This window comes from Pseudophryne corroboree, chromosome 5 (assembly GCF_028390025.1).
Source record: "Pseudophryne corroboree isolate aPseCor3 chromosome 5, aPseCor3.hap2, whole genome shotgun sequence".
NCBI lineage: Eukaryota > Metazoa > Chordata > Amphibia > Anura > Myobatrachidae > Pseudophryne > Pseudophryne corroboree.
This window is the reverse complement of record NC_086448.1, coordinates 249,591,676-249,607,911: the sequence shown is the minus strand read 5'-3', so window position 1 is coordinate 249,607,911 and position 16,236 is coordinate 249,591,676. Positions and strand designations below refer to the sequence as shown.

The 16,236-nt window shown below is 44.5% G+C and overlaps 1 long non-coding RNA gene across 1 annotated transcript in view; it reads left to right on the top strand.

The window, feature by feature from the left end:
• The window catches only part of LOC134927576 (uncharacterized), a 185,712-nt gene extending 169,917 nt beyond the window's left edge, over positions 1 to 15,795 (top strand). The window contains exon 4 of the long non-coding RNA XR_010177677.1: positions 15,406 to 15,795. This is a non-coding gene — a long non-coding RNA (uncharacterized LOC134927576). The remainder of the gene's footprint in view (positions 1 to 15,405) is intronic.
• The last annotated feature ends 441 nt before the right edge of the window (positions 15,796 to 16,236 follow it).

Here is a 16,236-nt window from a genome sequence, read left to right as displayed (position 1 = left end):
TATTCCCTGTGCAACACAGTGTACCCCGCTGCAGAAAAGGAGATTTATGGTAGACTTACCTTAGTTAAATCTCTTTCTGCGAGGTACATTGAGTTCCACAGGGCGCCCACCCTGACGCACTTAGCTTCTTTGGGTTTGTATGGAATTAGCCGCTAGTCCCTTCTCCTGTCATGAGAATGTGGTTCTATGTGACTAACATCTGCCTTCTCTTTTACCTGCTTCTGCATTGGACTGGTTAACAAAACTGAGCTCACAGTGTCTGGAGGCGGGGTTATAGAGGAGGCCCCACGATGCATCCTGGGACATTTTAAAGCTTTAGCCTGTTGGTGCCTCTGGATCAAGATCCATCTCTACACCCCAATGTATTCTCTGTGGAACACAGTGTACCCCGCTGCAGAAATTCCAGGTTTCTCGTAGGCTGTTATCCTCTTACCCTTTTCCTGTTGATAGCAGGAAATTATGGGAAACTCCTCATACAGTCGATCCTTCTGTGTCTTGATTGTCAAAAAAGACTGTTCTGCCGGTTCCCGGGGCTACCTCCCTAAAGGAACCATCATATAGAAAATTGGAGACCACCCTCAAGTCTATTTACATATCTGCGGGGGTCATTCGTTTTCCTGCGATGGTAGGCTGCTAGGTCAACAAAGCTGTTGAAGCCTTGGCAGAACAATTATCCGTGGGTCTCTAGTGAATCATATTAGAGAATTGGCCACTTACCTGGGAGAAGCATCCAAGGAGGTATGTACTATAGGTTCCAGGGCTTCCGTCTTGGCGGTGTTGGCCCTCAGAGCGCTATGGCTGAGGCGGGGTTATAGAGGAGGCCCCACAATGCATCCTGGGACAGTCTAAAGCTTTAGCCTGTTGGTGCCTCTGGATCACGATCCATCTCTACACCACAATGTATTCCCTGTGGTACCCAGTGTACCTTGCAGAAAGAGATTTAACTATGGTAAGTCTACCATAAATCTCCTTTTTTTATGGGAATGTTTCCAGGCTGTGGCCATGTGCGAGTCCAGTTCCGGAGATATTGGAAAGGCGGTTATGAAGGAGTTTGGTCTTCTTCTATCTTTAGCACCTGCTGACTGCTAAAATAAGCACATCTATCCCCTGGGACAGTCTCAGGCTGTGCCGGAGTATGTTCCTCCTCAGCGTCATCTACTCTAGTTGTGGCATGTCTTCACCCTCAGATCCCTCTGACTGTAAGACAGTAGGCAAAAGTCTCTTTTTTGAAACCTGGGAAAGGTCCCCCGGGTTAGATGCTCCTGACGGAGCCAAGACCCTGGTAAGCCCCTCCACTGATCTAGCAAGAGACCGTGGCCAAGCATGTTTGGATCCTGGCAAAAGAGCAGACTGTAGAGATCTGGTAGCCTCTCTGTTCTTGCAAGAGGCTGCTTGCTCAGCCGACAGGTTTGACATCACATCTGACAGTTGTGCTGCCCATGTTGGTTCTGGTGCCTGTAGTGATCTTTGAGCCTGTTCCTCTGTAACACATGCATCAAAAAACAAGGAGCCCTCAGACTGTTCCTGATTAAATTTTGCTGCACATTGTTTACTTGAAAAAACCTTCTGTGATGCCTTTGAGGCTGCACCCTTACCAGCCATGGTATACACACTGACAAATAAAACCACAAATATAATAATAATAATAATAATAATAGAAACTGAGAGAGATAGTGAGAGATAAAGTAAGGGGTGAGAGAGGGTAGTTAGGGAAGGAGTAGTACACCAGCCCCAGTGAGTGCTATTTTGCAATGCTGCAGCACTTGGCACACACTTAAAAATTATTTGGTATTGTAACCAGGGTATGTGTGCCATAATTGCTCTCCCATCAGCCTAAAAACCTGGGTCCCTGGGTTAAGCTGTAGACTTAGTTACAGTACTGTACAGTGACACTGTGCAGCGCAGCCAGCAGCAGCATTGCAGCATGTGCCTGGACAAAGATGACCGCCAGGCAAAGACTCCTCCCCAGCAGCATACTAAGAAAGTGCTGGGGCAGCTGGGAACAAGGAGCAGACTCTGGATTTAAGCTCTGCCCCCTCCGCCATGACGCCCGATTTTAAACTAAATGTATGGTGCGCTGCGGAATCCTGCATACCGGAACAGAGCGTTACCCTGCAGTCTGCACTTGTTGTTCCCTAACTGCCTTAAACGTCCCCCAGTATGTCCGCTACTTGGACGCCGGGATTCTTACCTGCTGCCTATGCTGGCCAGATGGCTGTGATGAGGGGCCCCAACACGTGCCTCAAGCAACGGCGTCCAGCCAACCCCAGAGATGGTGGGCGCTGTAGCCGGAGGTCCTGTCGCGCAGCTGTGACAGGACCTCCCCGGCAGCTCCAGCGATGCAGACAGGCAGAACGCAGATGCTGTCTGTCTGTTCCTCAAAGAAAAATCTTCTTAATCTGAAAAAAAACAACTTCTAATAAAAGAAGCTCTTAGTGTGACCAGCTCCCTTGGGCACAATTCTAAGACTGGCTTAGAAGGGCTCCCGAGAGTCGCTGAAGACATCCCTGAGTCTTTTATCTGCCAATCAGCTGGGTGGTTGGCATATATCTAGGATCATCTCCAGTGGTTGCTCATGCCCATGGGGTGCAGCGCACACCATATATAGCAAGTAGACCATTTGTGTAGAGAGCCCTCCAACCCAAATGTGCTATTGCACATACTGGGCCTGTCCACGCGTCTCTTCCCTCCACGCTCAATAGAAGAGGATGTGTCCTTGAGTGTCTCCAATACAGAGACTGCATGATACAGTGGTGGCACCACAAATACCAGTGTCATTGTCACTCACAGCTGAAAGGCCACTGCTACCACTGAATGCATATGCAGGTGTGTGCGACTTCAAAATGCACACCGTCTGCATTAACCCCATAAACTCCTGGCTTGGTTTGTTTGTACCTGTTGTATGTGCATACCTGCATTAACCCTGTGTTACCCTGCATCCTGTTATCCGCTGTTAATATACTCACAAACCTGGTTAAGTTGTGGACTGACCTCCATCGCACAAAATTGACACCTATTATCACCATAGGTTCCGCCAATACCATTAACTTCAGTGCCTAATAGTCTTGAAGTGTCTGTTGTATTTAAGTCTTTCAACTTTTCTTACCCACAAAGTTGGCAAAGCTGGAGCTCCTTCTGGTGGACATGAGAGTAACTGGAAGTCCAGAAATCCAAATATGAAAGAAAACTGTCAATATTGTATATGAAAAACTGTCAGACTTATAGAGAAAATGTTTCTGAGCAAAAGTGAAAATTTGCAAGCAGAATTAAACTAAAACACAATGGGTTGGATGTAATGAAGTCCGAGTGGCCGGAGGTGCGGGTTCCCGGCCACAGACGTTTTTTAAAGCGGCTACCAAGTTCAGTGGTGCTTGAAAGATTGTGAACCCTTCAGAATTTTCTGAATTTCTGCTGAAATTTGGTCTAAAACTACCTCAGATTTTCTCAAAGTCCTAAAGGTAGATAAAGAGAACCAAATCAAACAAATGAGACAAAAAAAATAGACGTTCTAATTTTTTTATTGAGGAAAATGATCAAATATCACATATCTGTGAGTGGCAAAAGTATGTGAACCTTTGCTTTCAATATCTGGTATGACCGCCTTACATAACTGCATGTAAACGTTTTCAGCAATTGTTGATTAGACCTCAACATCGGCTTGGAGGAATTTTACTCCATTCCTCCATATAAAAGAGCTTCAACTCTGTTATGTTTGTGGGTTTCCTCCTACGACCTGCTCGCTTCAGGTACTTCCACAACATTTTCATCGGATTAAGGTCAGGACTTTGACTTGCCCATTCCAAAATTTTACATTTATTCTTCTTTAACCATTCTGTGGTCGAATGACTGTGTGCTTTGGGTCGTTGGATTGCTGCGTGACCCATGTTCTCTTGCAGCTCATGGACAAATGTCCTTATATTTTTCATTAGAATATTCTGTTATAGGGCCTAATTCAGACCTGATCAGGGGGGTCCTTCCAAGTTGATCGCACGTACCAACTTTTTGCTGCTTGTGCGATCAACTAGACGCCGCCTATTGGGAGTGGATTTTAGCATAGCAGGGTTGCGATCGCTTGTGCAGCCCTGCTATGCTAAAAGAGTTTTATGCAGAAGTAGACTAGCCCTGCAGTTACTTACCCTGTGCGATCGATCCAGCGATGAAGGTCCCGGATTTGACGTCAGACATCCGCTCTCCAAACGCCTGGACACGCCTGCATTCGGATCTCCACGCCCGGAAAATGGTGAGTAGACGCCCCGGAACGCCTCCCCGCTGTCAATCTTCTTGCGATCGTGCTAGCGATCACTTTCTTCTTTATTCTGGTTGCTGCCCGGCGACAGATCGACGTGCATGCGCAATGCGGCCACCACACATGCGCAGTTCCGACCCATTCGCGAAGAACCGCTGCGTGCGAACGGGTCGGAATGACCCCCCATAGCAGCAAATTTGTTAGCAGGTGGGCAAAACCATGTGCACGCAGGGTTGGGGGGGGGGCGCAGATATAACATGTGCAGAGACAGTAAGATTTGGGTGGGTTATATTGTTTCTGTGCAGGGAAAATTCTGGCTGCTTTATTTTTACACAGCAATTTAGATTTCAGTTTTAACACACCCCACCCAAATCAAACTCTCTCTGCACATGTTATATCTGCCCCTCCTGCAGTGCACATGGGGGGTCATTCCGAGTTGATCGCTCGCTAGCAACTTTTAGCAGCGCTGCGATCTGGTTAAAACTCGACAAAACTGCGCATGCATATGCACCGCAATGCGCAGGCATGACGTACAGGTACAAAGAGGATCGGTGCTGGGCGATGGATTTAACGAAGAATCCATTCGCACAACCTATCGCAAGGTGATTGACAGAAAGAGGGTATTTATGGGTGTCAAGTGACCGTTTTCTGGGAGTGGTTGAAAAAACGCAGGCGTGTCCAAGCGTTTGCAGGGCGGGTGTCTAACATCAATTCCGGGACCGGACAGGCTGAAGTGATCGCAGTGGCTGAGTAAGTCCAGAGCTACTCAGAAACTGCAAAAAACATTTTTGTGCCGTCGGCTGCAAAAGCGTTTGCACACTTGCAAAGCAAAAATACACTCCCCCATTGGCGGTGACTATCTGATCGCAGCACAGCGATCCCCCATGGTTTTGCCCATCTGCTAACAAATTTGCTGCTACGATCAGGTCTGAATTAGGCCTGTAGTTCAGAATTCATTGTCCCATCAATGATGGCAAGTCATCTCGGGCCAGATGAAGCAAAACAGGCCCAGACTATGACACCACCTGTTTCACGGATGCTATGAGGTTTTTATGCTGGAATGCAGTGTTCTCCTTTCTCCAAATATAAAAACAAAAAGCTAATTTAATCAAAAAGCTCAGTTTTGGACTTATCTGTTACAAAACATTGGGGGTAATTCTGAGTTGATCGCAGCAGGAACTTTGTTAACAGTTGGGCAAAACCATGTGCACTGCAGGGGAGGCAGATATAACATGTGCAGAGAGAGTTAGATTTGGGCGGGGTGTGTTCAATCTGCAATCTAAATTGCAGTGTAAAAATAAAGCAACGAGTATTTACCCTGCACAGAAACAATATAACCCACCCAAATCTAACTCTCTCTGCACATGTTACATCTGCCCCTCCTGCAGTGCACATGGGCCCTCATTCCGAGTTGTTCGCTCGTTCTTTTTCATCGCATCGCAGTGAAAATCCGCTTAGTACGCATGCGCAAAGTTCGCACTGCGACTGCGCCAAGTAACTTTACTATGAAGAAAGTATTTTTACTCACGGCTTTTTCTTCGCTCCGGCGATCGTAATGTGATTGACAGGAAATGGGTGTTACTGGGCGGAAACACGGCGTTTTAGGGGCGTGTGGCTGAAAACGCTACCGTTTCCGGAAAAAACGCAGGAGTGGCTGGAGAAACGGTGGGAGTGCCTGGGCGAACGCTGGGTGTGTTTGTGACGTCAAACCAGGAACGACAAGCACTGAACTGATCGCAGATGCCGAGTAAGTCTGAAGCTACTCAGAAACTGCTAAGTAGTTAGTAATCGCAATATTGCGCATACATCGGTCGCAATTTTAAGAAGCTAAGATTCACTCCCAGTAGGCGGCGGCTTAGCGTGAGCAACTCTGCTAAATTCGCCTTGCGACCGATCAACTCGGAATGAGGGCCATGGTTTTGCCCAACTGCTAACAAAGTTCCTGCTGCGATCAACTCAGAATTACCCCCATTGTTCCAATAGCCTTCTGGCTTGTCCAGATGATCTTTGGCAAACTGCAGACAGGCAGCAATATTCTTTTTGGAGAGCAGGGGATTTGCAATCCTGTCATGCACACCATTGTTGTTCAGTGTCCTCCTGATGGTGGACTTATGAACATTAACATCAGGTAATGTGAGAAAGGCCTTTAGTTAGGGACCTGCATGGTGGTGTCAATTGTCTCCTTACAGGGACCTGTAAAGAAGCAAGTGGGACGAAGATCAAGAGTGCCATCGGTGACATCTATGTTTGTCTGTTTCTCTCTTTCTTCTGGGCAGACAGTGGGCCCTGGCGCAAGGTTGAGTCATTTGGTGCGTGAGTACCCATAGCTGAAATGCGAGCTCTGAGGCCAAAAGTGCCAAGGATAATTTTCCACTAAACCTGAGATTCCAATTTCTAATTGGTCGGATGAATAGGGAGTGGCGGTCGTCTCCACAATGCCCCTCTTATGGCAGAACTAAATCAGAATCTTATAGAAAAGTAGGGTCAAGTAGAGGCAAAAAAAAAAACTTGGTAGACATACAGTGCATCCGGAAATTATTCGCAATGCTTCACTTTTTCCGTGTTTTGTTATGTTACAGCCTTGGGCACCGCAAGTTTGCCCACAGCTCCCCTCGGCTGGCTGCTGCTGCTACTGAGTGCCTCAGCTACCGAGAGTGCCTCAGCTTCCATCGGCTGGCCACTGCTGCTGAGTGCTGGCCCACAACTCCTCTCGGCCGCCTGGCTGCTTGCCGTTGCCTGCTGCTGCCTGTATTTCCAATGCTGTGCAAAGCAGAGAGAGCTGCCGGCAGCTCCGATCTTGGCTGCAGCGCTGTCTCTGTAAAAACAAAAACTGTCGGGGTGAGGGAGAATTTCTGCACCAGAACTGTGCAGTTTCCGGCTGGGGGGGCCTTAAGACAGGGAGGCCCGGGGTACTAACCACCTGGGCCCCCCCCTTAATACTGATCTGCTTATTCCAAAATGGAATAAATTATTTTTTCCCTCAAAATTCTACACACAATACCCCATAATGACAACGCAAAAAAAGTGTTTTTGAGATTTTTGCTAATTTCCTAAAAATAAAAAACTAAGAAATCCCATGTACATAAGTATTCGCAGCCTTTGCTCAATACTTTGTTGATGCACCTTTGGCAGCATTTACAGCCTCAAGTATTTTTGAATATGATGCCACAAGCTTGGCACACCTATCTTTGGGCAGTTTTGCTCATTCCTCTTTGCAGTACCTCTCAAGCTCCATCTGGTTGGATGAGCAGCATTGGTGCACAGCCATTTTCAGAGCTCTACAGAGATGTTCAATCGGATTCAAGTCTGGGCTCTGGCTGGGCCACTCAAGGACATTCCCAGAGTTATCCTGAAGCCACTCCTTTGATATCTTGGCTGTGTGCTTAGGATCATTGTCCTGCTGAAAGATGAACCATCGCCCCAGTCTGAGGTCAAGAGCACTCTGGAGCAGGTTTTTGTCCAGGATGTCTCTGTACATTGCTGCATTCCCCTTTCCCTCTATCATGACTATACTCCTAGTTCCTGGCACTGAAAAACATCCCCACAGCATGATGCTGCCACCACCATGCTTCACTGTAGGGATGGTTTTGGCCTGGTGATGAGCAGTGCCTGGTTTCCTCCAAACATGGCGCCTGGCATTCATGCCAAAGAGTTCAATCTTTGTCTCATCAGACCAGAGAATTTTGCTTCTCATGGTCTGAGAGTCCTTCAGGTGCATTTTGGCAAAGTCCAGGCGGGCTGCCATGTGCATTTTGCTAAGGGGTGGATTCCGTCTGGCCATTCTACCATACAGGCCTGATTGGTGGATTGCTGCAGAGATGGCTGTCCTTCTGGAAGGTTCTCCTCTCTTCACAGAGGAATGCTGTAGATCTGACAGAGTGACCATCGGATTTTTGGTCACCTCCCCGATTAGGGTCCTTCTCCCCAGATCGCTCAGTTTAGATGGCCGACCAGCTCTAGGAAGAGTCCTGGTGGTTCCGAACTTCATCCATTTACGGATGATGGAGGCCACTGTGCTCATTGGGACCTTCAAAGCAGCAGATATTTTTCTGTACCCTTCCCCAGATTTGTGCCTCAAGATAATCCTGTCTCGGAGGTCTACAGACAATATCTTTGAATTCATGCTTGGTTTGTGCTCAGACAAGCACTGATATGCACTGTCATGTGTGAGACCTTATAAAGACAGGTATGTGCCTTTCCAAATCATGTCCAATCAACTGAATTTACCGCAGGTGGACTCCAATTAAGCTGTAGGAACATGATCATTGGAAATAGGATGCACCTGAGCTCAATTTTGAGCTTTATGGCAAAGGCTGTGAATACTTATGTACATGTGATTTCTTAGTTTTTTTATTTTTAATAAATTTTCTAAAGTCTCAAAAAAACTTTTTCATTTTGTCATTATGGGGTATTGTGTGTAGAATTTTCAGGGGAAAAATGAATTTATTCCATTTTGGAATAAGGCTGTAACATAACAAAATGTGGAAAAAGTGAAGCGCTGTGAATACTTTCTGGATGCACTGTAGTACCGTAATACCAAAGAGTAGTCCAAAGCCAAAGTCTGGAAAGGTAGGTAATAAGAAGGGAAAGGAGTCAGGCTGGGTCAGACATCAATTAATTAGTATTGATCACTGCACTCAGGAATCAGTATCCGGTCTCTAGGTTGACCACACTTAGGTCAACAGTCATTAGGTTGACCACTATTGGTCGACATGCATTAGGTTGACAGGGTTTCTAAGTCGGCATGGTCACTAGGTCGACATGTTCCAGGTCAACATGAGAAAAGGTCGACATGAGTCTTTCACAATTTTTTTAATTCTTTTAACTTTTGCATACTTTACGATCCATGCAGAGTACAATTGGGAATGGTAACCTGTGCCCAAAGCATGGTGAGCGAAGCGAGCCATGCAAGGGGACACGGTGCACTAATTGGGGTTCACGGTCACTCTCCGAAGAAAACAACACCATTTTTTTTACAAGCCTCATGTCGACCTTTTGTCATGTCAACCTAGTCACTGTCGACAAATAGTGGTTGACCTAGACACTTTCAACCTAAGTGTGGTCGACCCTATGAACCACACATCAGGAATCTAAATGTACCTGTAACACGGCATGCAAGGGTGGAAAGCTTAAATCTCATTTCCATACTGTGTACTGCAAAACAAAAGATTTCTTTGCATATGAACATGAAATAAGGAGATACAGTACCTGCATCTAGCCTGCATTTGGTTATCAGCACCACTAATCTGCCTAGCATCTCTGTCAGATCATGCCATTCCCAAGTGCAACCTCCATATGTTTTTTTAATAGCAGCCAGATTTACGCAAAAAGCACATAGCACATTACAAGGAGTCTGTAAATGATCTTTAATGAATGACTAAAATATTTTGTTTTTATCTTGAGCTCGGACTTTTGCTATTTAATACAATTCTGGGCTCCAAATTCTACAGGCATCTTTATAGCTCAGTGGTTCTCCAACTGCATGCTTAGCAGGGCTGTTTCTAGATAATTTGGCTCCCAGTACGAACAGTCCAATAAATGTGCAACCCCTCCGCCCCATAGTCATTATAAAATGCGCTCCCCCCCATAGACATTTAGAAAAAAACTGAGAGGGCACGGCCTCGCTAAAATGGGCATAGCCTCGCAGGAAATTATCTACCTTAAACCCTACTTTTTGACCCTGCATCAAAAGACCTCGGCCACAACAGGAAAAAAAAAAAAACCCACCATATTAAGCCCCACACAGTAATGCCCCTTGCACCATATTATGCCACACATCGCAATGCCTGTGATACATTATGCCCTACAGTATGGCTTTTAATTACTTTTAAATTACTTGCCTGTTGCCAGAGGTTTCATGCTCTGTGTTCCATGCTCATTTCAAGAGGTTTCATGCTCTGGGTTCCATTTATTATTTATTATTTATTAACAGTTTCTTATATAGTGCAGCAAATTCCGTTGCGCTTTACAATTTTAAATAATAATAACAAACTGGGTAATAACAGTCATAGAGGTAGGAAGGCCCTGCTCGCAAGCTTACAATCTATAGGGAAATAGCACCTTTCCTTGTGTACATATGCCTATCTATTGCATAGAATGAGAAGACATGTGAGAATATGTGTGGACTGTACAGAGTGGATGCAATTTGATAGGAAGGTTTAGGAAAGTTATCTGGGCGGTTCTGGAATTTGATACGCTTGCCTAAAGAGGTGAGTTTTCAGGGAACGCTTGAAGGTTTGGAGACTAGAGGAGAGTCTTATTGTGCGTGGTAGGGCATTCCACAGCGTGGGTGCAGCCCGATTAAAGTCCTGCAGTCGTGAGTGGGAGCGAGTAATGAGTGTGGATGAGAGACGCAGGTCTTATGAAGAGCGAAGAGGTCGGGTTGGGAGATATTTTGTGATAAGCGAAGTGATGTACGTTGGTGTAGTTTGGTTAATGGCCTTGTGTGTGAGTAAAAGTATTTTATATTGAATGCGGTAGAGTACAGGTAACCAATGGAGGGACTGACAGAGTGGATCTGCAGACGATGAACGTCTAGCGAGGAAGATAAGCCTCGCCGCTGCATTCAGAATGGATTGTAGTGGTGAAAGTCTCGTTTTGGGAAGACCAGTTAGGAGACTATTGCAATAATCAATGCGGGAGATAATGAGAGCGTGGATTAGAGTTTTAGCAGTGTCTTGTGTAAGGTATGGTCATATTTTGGATATGTTTTTTAGATGCATGTAACATGATCTTGAGACAGATTGAATGTGGGGAACAAAGGACAGATCAGAGTCAAGGATGACACCTAGGCAGCGAGCTTGTGGGGTAGGGTAGATAGTCGAGTTTTCAACAGTGATAGAGATATCAGGTTAGTACCTACTATTGGCCGGTGGAAATATAATTAACTCTGTCTTTGAAATATTCAGTTTGAGGTGGCGAGATGTCATCCAGGATGAAATGGCAGAAAGGCATTCAGTGACACGGTCCAGTACAGATAGGGACAAGTCAGGGGAGGATAGGTAGATTTGAGTATCATCTGCGTACAGATGATACTGAAAACCAAAAGAGCTGATTAGTTTACCAAGAGACGAGGTATAGATAGAGAAAAGCAGAGGACCCAAGACTGAGCCTTGCGGTACTCCAACTGAAAGAGGTAGCGAAGAGGAGGTAGATTCAGAGAAGCGAACACTGAAGGAGTGATTAGATAGGTACGATAGGAACCAAGAAAGGGCTGTGTCTTTAAGACCTAGGGATTGTAGTGTCTGTATGAGAAGAGAGTGGTCTACAGTGTCAAATGCAGCAGATAGATCTAGAAGAATAATTAGTGAGTAGTGGCCTTTAGACTTCGTAGTGACCAAATCATTAATCACTTTAGGCAGTGCTGTCTCTGTGGAATGTTGGGAACGGAAGCCTGACTGAAGGGGGTCCAACAAAGTGTATGAGTTAAGAAAGTGTGTGAGTCGAGAGTAGGCAAGTCTCTCAAGTAGCTTAGAGAGACAAGGGAGCTGAGAGATAGGGCGGTAGTTTAAGAGAGCATTAGGTCCAGAATTTTGTTTTTTTTAAATGGAAGTAATCACTGCATGCTTGAAGAGTGAAGAAAAAAATACCAGTAGAGAGAGAGAGATTACAGATGTTAGTTAAGGTAGGGATGAGCACCAGAGACAGAGCTTTACTTATTTGTGAGGGTAAAGGATCAAGAGGAGAGGTAGTAGAGAAGCAGGATGAGAAGAGTGATGATACTTCATCTTCATTTGTGGGATCAAATGAAGAAAGAGTGCCAGAGGGTTCAGGTAAAGAACGGAGCAGGTCACTGGCTGCCAAAGAGCATACCATTTCATCTCGGATCTTATCAATCTTCTCCTTATAGTAGGAAGCAAGATCCTGTGCCTTGATAGTGGCGGGTGGGGTACGTGTGGGAGGATTCAGAAGGGATTTAAATGTATTAAAGAGTCGTTTGGGGTTAGAGGCTTGAGCAGAGATAAGAGTTTGGAAATATGTTTGTTTGGCAGTGTCCAGGGCATTTTTATAAGAATGGTATACAGTCTTATATGTGAGGAAGTCACTTGAAATCCGAGATTTACGCCACTGACGTTCAAGTTTTCGTGTGAGTTTTTGTAGTTGTCTTGTTAATTTGGAGTGCCATGGTTGACATCTAGGCCTACGTGGAGTGTGATGGGTAGCTGGAGCCACTTCATCAAGGGCTAGTTCTAGAGTCTCATTAAGGTGTGATACAGCCATCTCAGGAGAGGTGAATGCAGAAATAGGTGAAAGCAGTTGTTGGAGTGAAGTGGAAAGTTCTTGAAAATTAATTGTGTTAATATTTCTGCGGGTTTGAGGAAGATTGGAGGACTTCAGCAACACAGGGTTTAAATTAACAGATGAGAGCATGCAGGTGATAAGGTTGTGATCTGAGAGGGGGAAAGGAGTGTTAGTGAGTTCAGAGATGGAGCATAGTCTGGTGAATACTAGATCAAGGCAGTGGCCCGCCTGATGAGTAGAGGAGTCAGTCCATTGGGAGAGGCCAAGAGAGGAGGTTAGAGAGAGTAGTTTGGAGGCGTGCGCAGCAGATTTTGGACAATCAATAGCAATATTGAAATCACCCATGATAATGGTGGAGATGTCAGAGGATAGGAAGTGAGGGAGCCAGGCAGAAAAATCTTCCAAAAATTGTTTTGGATGCCCAGGTGGGCGGTAGATAGCTGCAACACGCAGAGAGAAAGGAGAGTAAACCCTAATGGAATGTACTTCAAATGATGTAAATGTGAGTGATGGAACCTGTGGTAGAACAGTGTATGCAAAATATTGGGAAAGTAAAAGTCCAACTCCTCCTCCTTTATGGTTATTGGGTCTGGAGGTGTGTGTAAAGTGGAGACCACCATGTACCAGTGCTGCAGGGGAGGCTGTGTCAGATTGTGTAAGCCAGTTTTCTGTTATAGCCAGCAGATTGATGTTGTTGGATATGAAGAGGTCATGGATGGATGTTAATTTGTTACAAACAGAGCGTGCATTCCATAAGGCACATTTTAGTGATCTGGAGGGTGATGGAAGACATGTGATGTTTATGAGGTTAGCTGGATATCTATGTTGCTGTGAATCAGGTGAATGTGAGCGATGCAAGTGGCTGGGTCCTGGATTTGGTGATGTCACCAGCTATCAGAAGCAGAAGAGAGAGATAAATGTGGGTGTCAGAGGTTTGTGAAAGTTTTTTATGGTGAGAGGTTGTAGATGTTATTGTCAATGAGTATAGGGAAGTAAAAAGCTCATGAGTGCTAATAAGAGGGGAGTGTAGAATTGAGGGGGCAACATGTACAGAGGGCTGAGTTGCTGGGAGACTGAATGATGCAATGGTCTTTATGACTACTCCATGAAGAGCAATGCAGAAAATCAATTTGTGGAACATAGTTAGTTTGCGATGAAACCAGTGTTATCTAGGCTGAGAGTGTAAGGTTTCACTTGTTCAAGTTAAAAGTTCAGGTGCCTATTTACTGGTGTTGTTACGCTGTATGTTAGCTGAGCATGATAGAGCAAAGTGACAAACAGGTATGTACAATCACATGTAAATCACAATGTAAATAGTTTTATACAAAATTGGTTGCATTTTGTTCTTAGAGGTCATGAGGATTGTAGTTGGTAAAATATATACATACGCTGAAATGCATAGATGTTTGGGAATGAAAGGAAGGGAGGATGTTTTTCTGTTTTGTCGGTGGTATGTTTCCATCTGTTTTCGTCCTGGTAAGTCCTGGGTAAGTCTATATTTTAATATCACTGCTGCATGTATATTCTAAGCAGATCCAAATGCAAATGAGCGTAGATTACCTGCAGAGAAAGGAGAGCAATTGTCATATTGGTCCGGCACAGCCCTTCAGTATATGGCAAACATACAGCCACTATGTAGAAGTCCTGGGTAAGTCTATATTTTAATATTTTCTTAGCCCTTTTAAACAGCCCTTATAATAAAGCCCAGTTCAGCTGGCTGTTGTTCAGCCAAGCATCTTCCTTATGAATGCTCGTTGCCAGGGATTTTATGCTCTGGGTTATATGCTCATTGCCAGGGGTGTTTAATGCTCTTTGCCAGGGGTTTCATGCCCTGGTTCTGGGAGTCATGCTTTTTGCCAGGGGTATATAATGCTTGTTGCCAGGAGTTTTTATGCTGTGGGTGTACAGCCCGTTGGCAGGGGTGTATACTTCTTGGCGCCAGACCGCCAGCACTGCTATCCAGCACTACTATCCAGCTCCCCCTCTTCCCGCCCATAGTACTGAGCTTGAGAGCGGAGTTTTGTGAAATGACTCAGTTGCATTGTGATGTCACAACACAAATGCATAATTTTGTGAAACTCCACCCCCTGAGCAAAGTACCATAGGAGGGAGGAGAGGGAGCAGGATAGGAGTCAGAAGTTGTAGCGGCGGGTGCCCCATGCGATCGCAAGACTCGCCCGCTGCTGGGCCCTGGGTTGGTGATCTAGGACCAATTCAAATTATTTTCAGTCAATGTAATAATCAAAACCAGTGCTTGTGGCTTCCAATCATAAAATATGTGGACAAACAAAAGAGAATTGTGTCCCTCACCACATAACTAAACCTAAGAATGACATAGAAACACAACTTACTTAACTTCATTTTTTTTTCTGAATTTCTCAATAAGAAACCTTTTGCCTAGGGCTGTCATGAAAAAAATTCTCATACTCTAGGATTCTGTGGCTCAAACAAGTTTGGGAACCACTGTTATAGCTAATTCCCACGCAACCACAATTCCTTTTTATGTTGTATGTATTCTTGTGAGTGCTACCTGGCTGCCTTTATGGCTCAGTGCAGAATCTAGAGATTCGAGAACAAGGGTAGGTAAATGTAATATCACAATGTTGTACACATTGTATGACATCCCTTAAAAAGTCTGCTCTACCACTTAAATATGTATTTTTCCCCCCTTCGGACCAATTCTAAATAAAGATAAGTATCAATTAAAACCACCTGAAGTCAGATTTCTCTGCCCAATTTCTACAAAGTACAGTAGTTCTTTTTTAACTGGTGACATTTATTGCTTAAGAATGCTAATGTGGATCATTTCCTTTTGCAACACACTCAAGAAGCTCTCAGCAACTACTGTGAAATCTTTTAAAGTAAATCCCAAAGGTCTATGAGCACTGCATTTCATACATTTTTATGTTCATTTTCAGATATTAAGAAGACACAAAGGAATGGAAGGCATCTGTTTACAAAATGATACCATATGGAAAAGGAAATTAAAATAATTTTATTGTTTTGTGCGATGTAAATCAGCTCGCAGACAGACAGACCTTTTTAACTTGCTTTTCACTTTTTCTGTTTTATTGGCATTAGTTAACATTTTGCTCACCTCCAAAATCTCATTGTCAAGGAAAAGTTTCTGCTAACATTGTGTTCTTGCCCAAAGGATGTGTCTTTTGATGTATTCTCCTTCATTATAACTTAAAGTGAGGCCAATAGGAGATGTCAGATAAGATTTGGCATCTACAATCTCAAACAGAGCATTTCTACTTTTCAAAATAATATTCTTCGTATACATTGAAGTAAAAAGGGTAAAATAATATGTGTAAAAAGTTTCATCTTTTCCTTTATATCTTAATAGAAACTTGGGGCTATGTGTGCTTTAATATACTATAAAAGATTATCAGTAGACAGCCTCCTGGAAATGTAAAGGGGGTCTCTTTGTGCAAAGTCTCACACTGTGGAGAACTGCTGTGACTTCTATGCTTTCCCTGAGTATGAGAGAAGACAGGCCTTGCGGAGGTGCCAGGCAAACACAGAGTAAAGGCCTCATATAACTTAGTGGTGGATGGGAAGAAAAAAAGTTTCCAAAAGGTGATATTGCTATTCAAAGTAAGAGTTTAAAGGATCTGTGAGTAACCCAGAGAATCTGGTACCTTCTTCTGTATAGAAAACATGATAAACTTAGGCTGGGCAACTTGGTAGAGCATAGACACAGATCACATTAGAGGGTTCCCTAATGTTTGTGGCTTACCTTCAGC